Below are 12,443 nucleotides of genomic sequence, written 5' to 3'. Positions count from 1 at the left end.
CAAAGATCCAGCCTCCTCTGTAGAAGTTACTCAATACATTCTTATTGAATCAAAACCATATACTTATTATTACGCATTTCTTTGTTATACTCTTAGCTCCAAAAAGATTTGCTGAAATCTAAACATTTTTTTGTGTGTGATTATACCTTTGTTCATTAGTGAAAGTTTTCACTTTTACTGTCTTTAAAAAAATGATCTCAAGTGGCATTTACCATTGAATATGTGAGATAAGTGGGCAGTTATTCATCATCATTGCAACTTCTGAGGTTTACTTTGAAATTTCATAGAGAGACAAGTTCAAGTGTGATACAATCAGTTACTACAGTTATCTACACTTTTGATCAACTTTTATTACTCTGATATAATAATAATAGCAATAACAACAACTTTTATTTACTGATGTGACAGGCACTCTTACGCATTTGACTTAAATTTATTTTATCATCATAATACCTCTAGGAGGTAGTCATCATTATTATTCAGACGTTTCAGATTAGAAAACTAAGGGATAAAAAGGATAAATAACTTGCCCAAGGTCATAGACTTTACAACTAGTATAACCAGGATTTGACAACAGAAAGTTTGATCCCTGAGCCCATTCTTCAACACAGTATAGTATTCCCTCTTTAGATGTCAGAAAGTCACCAGATGGTAGCACAAAGGTGTGAATTTGCATTAAATGTATGCAATGTATGGAATGTAAGCTCTAAATTGGGATTTCACCACAATAGCACTACTCATACTCTGGACTATGTAATTCCTGTTGTGGGGGCTATTTTATGCATTGTCAGGTGGTGAGCAGGCTTCCTGGCCTTTACCCACTAGATTCCAGAAGCACCCACAAGTCAGAGGAACCAAAGATGTCTCCACATGTTTCCAAATCTGGAGGGAAAAAATCACCCCCGTTGAGAACCACTCATACATTTTTAAAAAGTGAAACCATATTTAAATTCTTATTAGTCATTGAGGCACCTTCATAATATAGTACGGTTGGCTGATCTTACTACATCAAGGAATAGCCTAAATCAAGCACATTTTATTCTGCGCGCTCACTATCTTGTTTGCACATCTGAATGTCTTTTCAGGGACAAAAGGTATTTTTAGAAGCTGTTCTCTGTCAGTCTTTTCACTCAATCTTTTGCGATATCCATCAGCTGAGAAAAAAAGACCACAATAGACGAAACTATCTAATGAGAAAAGATGTCTCAAGGAGCCCCCTTCTCCGGAACCTGTTGCAAATGAGCCATTATGTGCAAGCTCTCATGGAACAGTTCTTGGGTAGTTGTGACTTTTCAGAAAAGTGAATCCTGATACTAACTCGTGAGAATATAACTAGACGGAACTGCTTTTTATCAGCTCTTCGGATAGCCAGTCTTATACAGGAAATCAATTATGCTAAGAAAGTTCCAAGGCAATTTAAGAGACTGGTAGTAACTTTTTTCCCCATCAAATCAGTAGGATTTGAGAACCACGACTGCTGTAGTTTCTTTAGTGTCACACTTGCAGCTAAATTTTCCATCCTTCTTGTGTAAGAATGTGCACATCACTGTCAAAATCAACTACCGTTGCAGTAATCAACAACCACATCATCATCTGTTCACGGATGGTCACATGAGAGCAAGTGGCATGTGTGAGTGCAGGTTCTATGGAGCACTGGATACTTTTCCTAATAATTATTCTAATTCACAGGCCCTTTTATAACCTCTCAGACTTGTGCACTGAAGCTCTGTGTTCAGTAAACTGTGAGAGGAAGCACTTTGGAACAGAACATTTGTAATTTTCCATCAGCCATCTGAGACACCTTCCTCAATGGCCATGAGCATTTGACTGTTGAAAGCAGGTTCACGTGCTAGAGGTAAGATGCGACATTTTACATTTTAATCTGAACCAGCAGGCTATAGTTCTAAGTGGACATTTTATATCACAGGTAGAAAATCCTGTCTAAGAATATCCTTATCTCTTATCAATTTATTGTGCAAAGGCAATATTGTGCAAAAACTGGCCTATTTTTTTACTAGGTTCTTTTCCCATCATGTTTTTATGATTATTTCATAAACAAAGAAATTGGTTTAATTGCCATATTGATATTGACTAGTTTCAAATTTAATATATAAATTATCATTCTTATCATTATTTTTTCATACTTGAATTTGTCACACTTTCAAGTTTTTTTTCTTAACTTTAATATCTTTCTTATAGGAAATGAAATTTCAATCATGGTATCAGAACCATGATGAATAACTTTTCCTAGATAAAGTATCAGTCTTTCTATATCAGTTATCTATTGCTACATAACAAAATACTTCAAAACTCAGTGGCTTATAGCAACAACTATTTTATGTGGCTCATGGGTCTGTGGGCTGACTTGTCAGCTCTACTGATCTCGACTAGGCTCACTCAGGCAACTGCAGTCAGCTCATGGTCACCTGGAAACCGGCTGGTCCAGCATGATCCAGGCTAAGGCAACTCAGCTTTACTCCACATAGACTCTCATTCTCCAGCAAGCCAACACAGCTTATTCACAGGTTAGTTAGGTAGTGTTCCAAGATAATGAGCAGACAACTCAAGGGCTCTTGAGGAGTAGGCTTGAAAATGGTACATTACTTCTGCTTCATTCTATTGGCTAAAGCAAGTCCCAAGGCCAGTCCAGATTTAAGAGGAGAAGAAATCAACTCCACCTCTTGATGAGAGGAGCTACTAAGTCAGTATGAAGGGCAGATGTAGGAAGTGATGACTGGGCCTCCTTTTGCAATCTACCACACCTCCAATGGCAGCAATTTTGGCATTTTGAATGTAAGCAAAATGAGCTTTCTGTATGTACGACTATGTTGTCAAAATGTGGTCAGAATAGACTGATCCTGTCCAGCAATTTTATAACTCACTACTAAGTTGATTAAACTGACCAATTTACACATGTAATATGGGACATAGCTTATTTTAGGAAAGGGTTGAGAATTTCATGATTTATGATAAAACTCTTTCTTTGCTTACAAACATTACAGGACAGACACGATAGCAGAGAAAAATTTGAGTAATGCCTTTAAAGCTTAGGGCTTTCTTGGCAAAGTTCATCTAATACAGCACCCTATGGATTATTATTTTTTTAAGTCAGTAGGATCTTTGTACTAGATGGGATGTGAAACAGATGAAAATGAAGCAGAATAGTCTGTTCTTTAATGTGGGAAAAAAAATTGTAATGTGCACACATTCCATTTCAGTAGAAAAACCCCATGCAGATGTACTATTCCAAGCAGAACTAAGACTTGCTATAATGCTGCCTAGTAATGTTACTTTTAAAAAGCTATAATAATGCTTAGCGGGATTTCAGTAGTCTTGTTGCTCATGAATGTTCAAATTGCAGGGAAAACATATTTAGAATAATTATCTGTTTTAAGCCACAACAAAGATATTTTCTTTTGTTCCTACTTACTGTAGAATGTGTACAGAGGTTTAAGCGGAGGAACCCAAATTTAAGAAATAGAAGAAAAACATCACCTATGTTACAAAATTGAATTATATGTGAATTACATTAAAGGTATACACATTTTCCTCACCTAATCAAACGTGGTAGACCCCTTCAATCCTTTGGGAGAGCATCTGTTTGCATGGGCACATGACTTATGACTACATATGAGGGATGCTGTGAGCAGAGGTCAGTAACAAAAAAATTCATATATGTATATCATTTTGCAAAATGTGCTCACATAATTTATGATCACATTATTTTCATCAAATCTATATGGAATACAGGGCATTATAATTATGCATTTTATATGGAAACATTAAGGCTAAGGGAGATGGATGACTTGTCAAACGTCACACTGCTCCCATGTAGAAGAACATGGAAGAAGTGTGGGTTCTATAATTCAGTGTCCAGGGGTCTTGTCCATACACCATGTACATTTCTCATATAAAGCTTGGATAAGAATGCTCTTATGTGACTCCAAACACCAAAGGAGGAATGGAGACGCACTTGGGGTCATTAATTAAATCTAACTAGGTTCCACGTCTAGCTAACTTGCAAGATGGTTTTAGAAGTCTAAACAATGCCCCACCCCACCCCCAACCCCTGTCTCCCTCCCCCGGAACTCCCAGGAAAAACTCTCGCTGGGAAAAAGAGGCAGCCATGATGGATTTTATCCAGAAAGAAAGTTTGGTTATTAGGGAGAAATAATAGTTATGAATGTGGTGGCCGTCACTTGGATGCAAAGATTCATGCCTGAGTCCTAGAAAGAGGAAAGTAGCGTTGTGATTAAGAAAACTTAAAGGCACACTTTCAGTACATTCTGTAAAGCTTACGCACAAGCAGCCTTGCCGTAAGACCCTTTTATCCAAATGTAACCTAAAAGATCTATAGGTATTCCCCTTTCCCCACAATGCCAAACAGCTCCCAACAGCTTTATGCCAGTGTGGACTTTTGTTTACTGAGTGACTGCGGGATTGCTGACTCCACACTGGTGACTGCGGGGGACTGATTCCCACTTGGGCAATAGCGATGCCCAGTAAGTAGGAGACCACAGTGTTAGCAAAGCAATAAGAAGGTAAGTTCGTGAGCATAGTGTAACAAAAACTTATATGCTTTCTCTCAGTTGTTTTTTAAAAGTATAACTTTCTCTAGTTCATAAAAAGGAGTTCAACTTTGCTTTTTAGCTTCAGGGTGCCTTCAGCACACTATTCACCCTGTCCTGTTCCAGAATACTCCGTGTGGTCAAGTGATTTGTCAGAGAAATTCAAGTCACCATCCACTTCAAAGTCCAGGAACTAGCAGGAAAACATTCAGTCATTCTGAGGCTTTCCAACCAGCTGCTCTCACTCTTTGCTGTCACCTTTCTCTTCAGGTTTTGTGCATTCTGAAATCAGAGAAGGAACATGAATTCCGTGTCAGCCTCCAGGTGAGGTACTTCATTCTCTTTGGCCCATGAACTCCAGTGTCAGTCCATGCTCCATTTTCTGGTATGTGGCTTGGCTCACCTGATAATCTATGTTTATGCTAACGTTTGTTTTCATAACCGTGGATCTTGCCATTTTCTCCAGCTGGAGTTACCCTCTGTCAATGGCCTCCTGGCCCAAATCCAAAATTGCTTGTAGACTGGCTTTCTCCGCACTTCCAAAACACCAAGAAAACATGGGAACTCGGGACTCTTTTCGCTGCACCACACTACGGAGTTGAGGACTCTGTGAGTTGGCCCAGAGGCACTCACCTAGACCCTCCCACAGAAATTGGTCCACCCTCCTTCCAGGCCAAAGGGACATGAAGCCGTGATGAATGCAAGATTTCTCTGGAAGGTTTGTAGTCTCCCAAAGATACAGCCAAGGAAAAAGGGACGCTGGGCCTAATCTGACTGTTTCTACACTTATATATGTTGATGTTTGCTCTCTCTCTTCTTTCTTCCTGATCCTTCCTACCAGGAGCTTCCCAGCATTAAAGCCTTGCCCTTTCTACTCCATGGCTCATAATAATAACTCTATGCTGCAAGCATTTAGGATGAGATATTGATACGACAACGTAGCTTTGAGATTTCTGAGAAAAATCTTTTCTCTTTCAACAGAGTCTAACTTTCTTTTCCTGAGACTTAAAAACTTGAGCTTTGCCAAAGCAATTAAATCTTCGTTCTAGGCACTATCTTTCCCTCTGCTACAAGAGCCATAAACACCTCTTAAACAGATGCAGAGCAGCGCAAGGCAGTTAGGAAACGTTAGAGTGTTATTTGGAACTAAACTGCATTGATTTATTATTTTATTTTTTCCAGTTTTTTTGAGATATAATTGATATATAATACTGCATTAGTTTAAGGCATACAACATAATGATTTGATATATGTATATATTGTGAAATGATTACCACAATAAGTTTGGTTAACATCCATCACCTTACATGGTTACCTTTTTTTGTTTTTTTTTGCAAGGAAAGATTCTCCCTGAGGTAACATCTGTTGCAAATCTTGCTTTGTTTTTTCCCCTCCTCAAAGCCCCATTCCATAGTTGTATATCCTAATTGTAAGTCCTTCCAGCTCTTCTGTGAGCCGCCCCCACAGCATGGCTACTGACAGACGGGTGTGCGGTTCTGCAATGGAGAAGTGAACCTGGGCTGCCAAAGCAGAGCACCGAACTTTTGCTACTAGGCCATCAGGGCTGGCTCTACAATTTTTTGTCTTGTGATGAGAACTTTAGAGATCCATTCTCTTAGCAACTTTCAAATACAAAATACAGTATCAATACCTATATGTATATACAGTAATATAATTTACTACTTTAATTTACTTTACTACTATAATTTACTACTTTACTACTTTTTTCTGGGAAAACCAGTTGTCAATCAGAACATTTGCACTGTTTTACATACTAGCATTCCAATTAAAATTTTATTTGAATGACGTTTCCATTATTAAAAGAAATTATAAGATAGATGATAAATGTAGTGACAGGGAGACAGACAGATAGATAAATAGATAGCTGAATATAAGAAAACTTCTATTTTAACTTTTAAATTGTATGCTTTCCTGACGAGCAAGTCCACCTTAGTTTACAGTGATGCATTGTAGATGGTGGGCTGAGAGGACAGCCTGGGTTTCCTTTGACAGAACACACAATCCCAAGCACGGCGCATGCTACTTTCATTATTTAATTCATTCTCAAAGAAATCATTTGAAATGGTCTTATAATCTCCATTTTATGAATGAAAACAGACTCAGTGAAGTTAGGAAACTAGTTCAGAATTAGTGAACTTGAAAGACACAAGTGGTTTTCAAATCAATTCAGGTTTGACTAAAATGAAAGTGTGCACTTCACTACTATGGCCGTGTCGCCCTGGTGCTCCTGACTCGGTGGTAAGCTGCACAGGGTACAGACGCAGTTGCCTTGGGGATGACGTGCGGAAGGATGAGCAGATTCCATTTGCTGCTGCAATCTCCACAGTTCGAGCAAAGAAATCTTTCTTTGAAACTGGGAAATGAAAATCAGCAAATCTTTTGTAACATAAAATTCTAAAATGTATGGCTCTACTGTAAAAGTCTTTGTCTAATTCCTTAGTTCTGAATAGAATTCCATTAAACACAGCTTTTGTATCAAAAGATATAATCTTACACCTGCTCTTCAATGTATTCTACTTTTAACATTCATGATTTTATTCCCAAAATATGCATATTTTGAGACAATTTCTTGCCAAACAGTCCACTATACAATGTTATCTTTTTTCCTTTTTTTTTTTTCCCCCTGAGGAAGATTCACCCTGAGCTAACATCTGTTTCCAATCTTCCTTTATTTTGTATGTGGGTTGCCACCACAGCATGGCCACTGATGAGTGGTGTAGGTCTGCATCTGGGAACCAAACCCAGGCTGCTGAAGTGGAGTACACTGAACTTAACCACTAGGGAACAGGGCCAATCCCTGTCATGTTATCTTTTCAAACACAGATTTGATTTCCACCTTCTTATAAGCCCATATTATGCCTCAGTACATTATTCAGGAAATGGGTTATTCTTCCAAATTTAATCCCTAAAATAATGCTTCAATAATGTGTTAACTATATTTATTCCATTATATGATCAATTCCATTTAACAAGACGTTGTAACCAAAAAGTTAGCCAACATTCATTAAGAACAGAAGCAAAATTAATAAAATAGAAAAACAAATTAAAAGCTAACTACATACTTTCATTAATGATATTATGAAGAGACGTCTTAGGTGAAAACAATAAATGAAAAATTAATCATGAGAGGCAGCGCTGCATGACAGTTAAAAACTGAAAACACAGGACTTGATGACAGAGGACTTAAGTTCAGCTCCAGATGTGCCGCATACCGACAAGTTCAGCAGCTCTAGTTTGTGTAATTGTCCATTTCAGATCTATAAAATGAGGATGAGAACATCTATCTCCATAGTTATCATGAGGAATAAATAAAATTGAATGTAGAAACATGTTAAGATACAGAATGCTATGCAAATATAAGGTGTAATTTTTTTGAAGTCATTTTTCTGTTTCAGATTTAACTGACTTAACCCATTGCCAGCCCAAGAGCTCACAGTCATTGCAAAGGGAGAAAGCCTCCTTGGCTGGCTTATGCTTGTGCCCAAAACAAAGCTGAAAAGTAAGGAGGAGACAGCCTAGCTGAGTACTCCAACTGTGCTCCCTTTTTTTAGCCAAAGGCCCAAAAGTTTCCCCAAGATTCCTCCCCTTATTTTCCATGAGCACACCTGAAACTCTTTCCAGCTTCACAGCAGCCATCTCCTTCTTGCTTTGGATTAGGGCTTCCTCTGGTCAATGGGATTTGCCGATCCATTCATCAATCACTTTCTTAGCATCTCCTTTGTTCCAGGAATTACTTTAGGTGACAAGATATGTTATCGAAGAAGACTAAATATATGTCATGGAGATTATATTCAATAAGCAACAATCAGTGAACAATAAATAAACAAATACGGAGATATCAGGTCATTTAAATGCTACAATGGAGATGGTGCCGTGAGAGCCCTGATGCGCAACAGGGTAAGAACAGCCAGGAGCTGCTGGTGCTCACGAGCCTGCCTCACAGAGAATCCCGGGTCACTTGTTGGCTGTCTTACCACTTGGAGGACTGCTTTAACTGCTCTGACCCTCGCTTTCTCTATCTGTAAAATGGGGACAAGAACGTTAATAACTGTTTCAAAGGGCTCTTGAGAGGATTAAATGAAGTGTTGAATGTAAAGTATTTACAACAGAACCTGGAACATACTTTGATTAAGAAATCAGTCCAGGCCTTTCTGACAAAATAATAATTAAAGCAGGACCTGGATGACAAGAGGAGATGGCTTTGAGAAGTTCAGAGCAGAACACTCAGTGCAGAAGGACAGTTCATATGAAAACTCTGATTTGGGTTTGAGTTGTTAGGGAAAGAAGGCCATCAGTGTCATAAACACAGTGTCTGTGTTAACTTGACTGGCCAAGGGATGCCCAGAGGGAAATCCAGAAAATGATGAAACATTACTTCTGGGCGTGTCTGTGAGGATGTTTCTGGAAGCCATTATCATTTGACTCAGTAGACAGTGAAGAAGATTGCTCTCACCAACATGGGCGAATATTATTCCATCTGTTAAGGGCCACAGTAGAATAAAAACCTCTCTTCTTTAGCTGAGACATCCATCTTCTCTGACCTCGGACGTCGAAGCCCCTGGTCCTCAGGTGCGACTCCAGAACTCACACCATCAGCTCCCCTGGTTCTCAGGTCGTGGACTGGACTGAATCACATCACCAGCTGTCCTACTTCTCCAGCTTGCAGATGGCAGATTGTGGGACTTCTCAGCCTCCATAACCACGTGAGCCAATTCCTATAAGAAATCTCCTCTTATATATATGTGTGTACTATTGGTTCTATTCCCCTGGAGAACTCTAACTAATACACTTGGTGATCAGGTGGTACAATGGGAGGATGCTAGAGCTTATAAGCTCTTGATGGAGGTTGGATTTACTCTCCATTTGATGGATTGTCTTCTGAGGGGTGTGAAAGGATTAGGGGAGTGAAAGGATATGCTTGGCATAAAATGCTATCATAGAATCCAATGATGAGATGACAGTGGCTTAGAACAGAATAATAGCTGTAGTAGTGGAGGAAAGTAGTGAGACACCATAGCAGAAAGGAAGGTGTCAAAAATGGAGACTAAGAAAGAGTTGTGAATGAGGAAAGAGGAAATTTGGAAAATATGGTGTCACAACAGTCAAGAGAAAAATGTATTTCAAGAGGGAGAGAGTATTCAACTAACAAAGATTGCTGAGAATTTGGGTAAAATGAAGACCAGGAAGTGACCATTGTCATTTGATGTTGGTCACTGAATAACTTGAGCACAATAGTTTTACAGAAATGCTACAGATAAAAGATTGGGTAGGGCAAGGAAAGACTGGGAAGCAAGGAAGTGAAGACAGCAGTTCTGGACAACTGCTCTGAGAAGCTGAACTGTGAAAGATATCAGGACTAAGTGGAGAAGGTCATAAGTTCAAAGAGCTTTAGTTTTTGTTTTGCGTCTTATTGATATTATTGTTGGTTTTGATATGGGAAAAACTACAGTACTGGCTTTCATTTTCTAAAATTGTTTGTAATTTCTGGTGAGTAAATACATACACCAACAACAGTCACCCATGCATCTTCCAGCTTTTTATTTTCCATGTTTGCTCTGAGTTCAAACCATTAAATATGTCAATATTAGCTACACTTTCCAGAAATTGGGGGAAAGAGAAAGAAGTGAACATTTGTGTTCAATATCTTGACTCATTCTTGTATCTGTAATTATCAAAACACCAGAATTAAGATGTCAGTGTTGTCCAGAGTCCAGCCCATAACAATGGATTTAGTTAGAAAAAATAAAGTCCAGCTCAGGAGATTATGGAGTTTCCACTGCACCTGTCACTTTGGTTTGTGTGGATTTCAACTATTCAGCCATTTCAATATTGGTTTAAATATTATTCTTCTATTAGTCTAACCTTTATATCCAAATATTCACATGTCCAAATAACCCAATAATGCACCTCACACTGTCTCCTGAATCAGATGCGACTCCTCTGTCTGCCTGCTCTCCAGTCCCCAGTGCTCATAGATTTGTTCCCACGGAGCATGACGCCCAGCGGAGCTGCTCCATAGTGCTCCATACTCCTCACAGGACACTCTGAAGATGACAGTATCACCGAAGAAATATTTTCCTTCAAAATGGTTAACCTGAATCTAATCACGAGGAAATAATCAGACAAATCCAAATTGAGACTCATTCAGCGAAACAACCAGCCTAAGCTCTACAAAAGTGTCAGTGCCCTTCAGACAGATAGAAGGCTGGTGGGCTGTTCTGGACTGAGGGACGTTTAAGAGAGGTGACAGTGAAATGCAGTATGTGAGGACTGATTAGATCTTGGATTTTTTTTAAAAAAGACAGCATTCAGGTAACTGAGAATATTTGAATATGGATTATATAATAGATAATTTTATATCAGTGTTAAATTCCCTGAGTGTGATCATTGTATTGTGGTTATGAGGGAATTTCATGTTTTTATGAGCCAAACGCTGAATTATTTATGTAAATTATTTTGTCTTTCTCCAACTTATTCTTAAATGCTTCAGAAGGGGCAGACAGGCAGACAGAGGCAGAAGAAATAAAACAAACTAAATGGGCAAATTTTTTCATTTGGTGCATTTAGGTAAGATATACAGATGTTCAGAGAGTACAATTTTTGCAACTTTTATGAGGATTAGAAAATTTCTCAACAGTGACTCAAAATAAAATATGAATAATAAATACATAAATAAACCACTCTTAGGCTACTGTTCATATTCAGACATTTAATATGGGCACAAATGTTGATAATATTCACCGTCTCGTAAGACTATAGTTCAGTTTTGCCCACAGAATTCCAAAATCCTTCTAGGAAGGAAACAAGTTATGTTCATCTTTATCAAAACACTAAGCTCTAGAAAAAATGATTACACAAAACTGAGACTAAATTAATGTTTGCTAACACAAAAACTATGGGGGTTGGCTCCATGGCTAAGGGGTTAAGTTCGCACACTCCACTTTGGTGTCCCAGGGTTTTTCTCTGGTTCAGATCCTGGGCACAGACATGGCACTGCTCATCAAGCCATGCTGAGGTGGAATCCCACATAGCACAACTAGAAGGACCCACGACTAAAATATACAATTATGTACTGGGGGGATTTGGGGAGAAGAAGGAAAAATAAAACATTTTAAAAAATTGCTTTAAAAACTATGAAAATGCTAAAATTATTGAAGCTGCTAAAGAAAACATTTAGACACTACCATGTTAGGCACCATAGTGGAAAAAGCATACCCCTTGATACATTTTTTTTGATGTCCCAGTAGCATACTTTAGACCAGATGATCAGTAAAGGACCCAACTCAAAGAGAAAACAGTCATCACAGCCTTAGAAATAAAATCATTGAAGAGCGATTATACAAGTTATTACAAGGCTGCTGTTGAAATCCTTGTTCAAAAAACAACTATGAACAAATCTCAGACTCAGAAATTAATATCATAGGAAATATAGCAATACAAACCATCAAAATTCAAACAAAATTTTCTTGAATCAAATTCCTAATTTTAGCTCCAGAAAAATGAACTATTTCATTTTATAGCAGGTCCAAGAATCTACAAAAAAAAAAAAAAAAAAGGAAATGCCAAGCCTTTCCGTTGTTAGTATATAAACTCCTGGGGATTTTAAAGAGTTTGAAAGATTAGTTATCACCAATTTGTGATTTTTCCCTCTTGTCACTTTGAAAGGACTATTTATACGAGTCCATTTTGTAGATTTTATAAAGAACCCTCTCGCTTCTCTCCCAAAGCAGCCCGCACGGGGTGGGAAGGTTGGGAGAAGGTTAGAAGCGATCGATAGCAGTGGTTTCAATTACAAATTAATCAGAGTGTTCCGTTTAGACATGGTAGGAAAATAAAGGCATAAGATATACAGTG

This window comes from Equus caballus, chromosome 28 (assembly GCF_041296265.1).
Source record: "Equus caballus isolate H_3958 breed thoroughbred chromosome 28, TB-T2T, whole genome shotgun sequence".
Taxonomy (NCBI): Eukaryota; Metazoa; Chordata; class Mammalia; order Perissodactyla; family Equidae; genus Equus; species Equus caballus.
The sequence above is the reverse complement of the archived record's forward strand: the minus strand, read 5'-3'. Positions refer to the sequence as shown.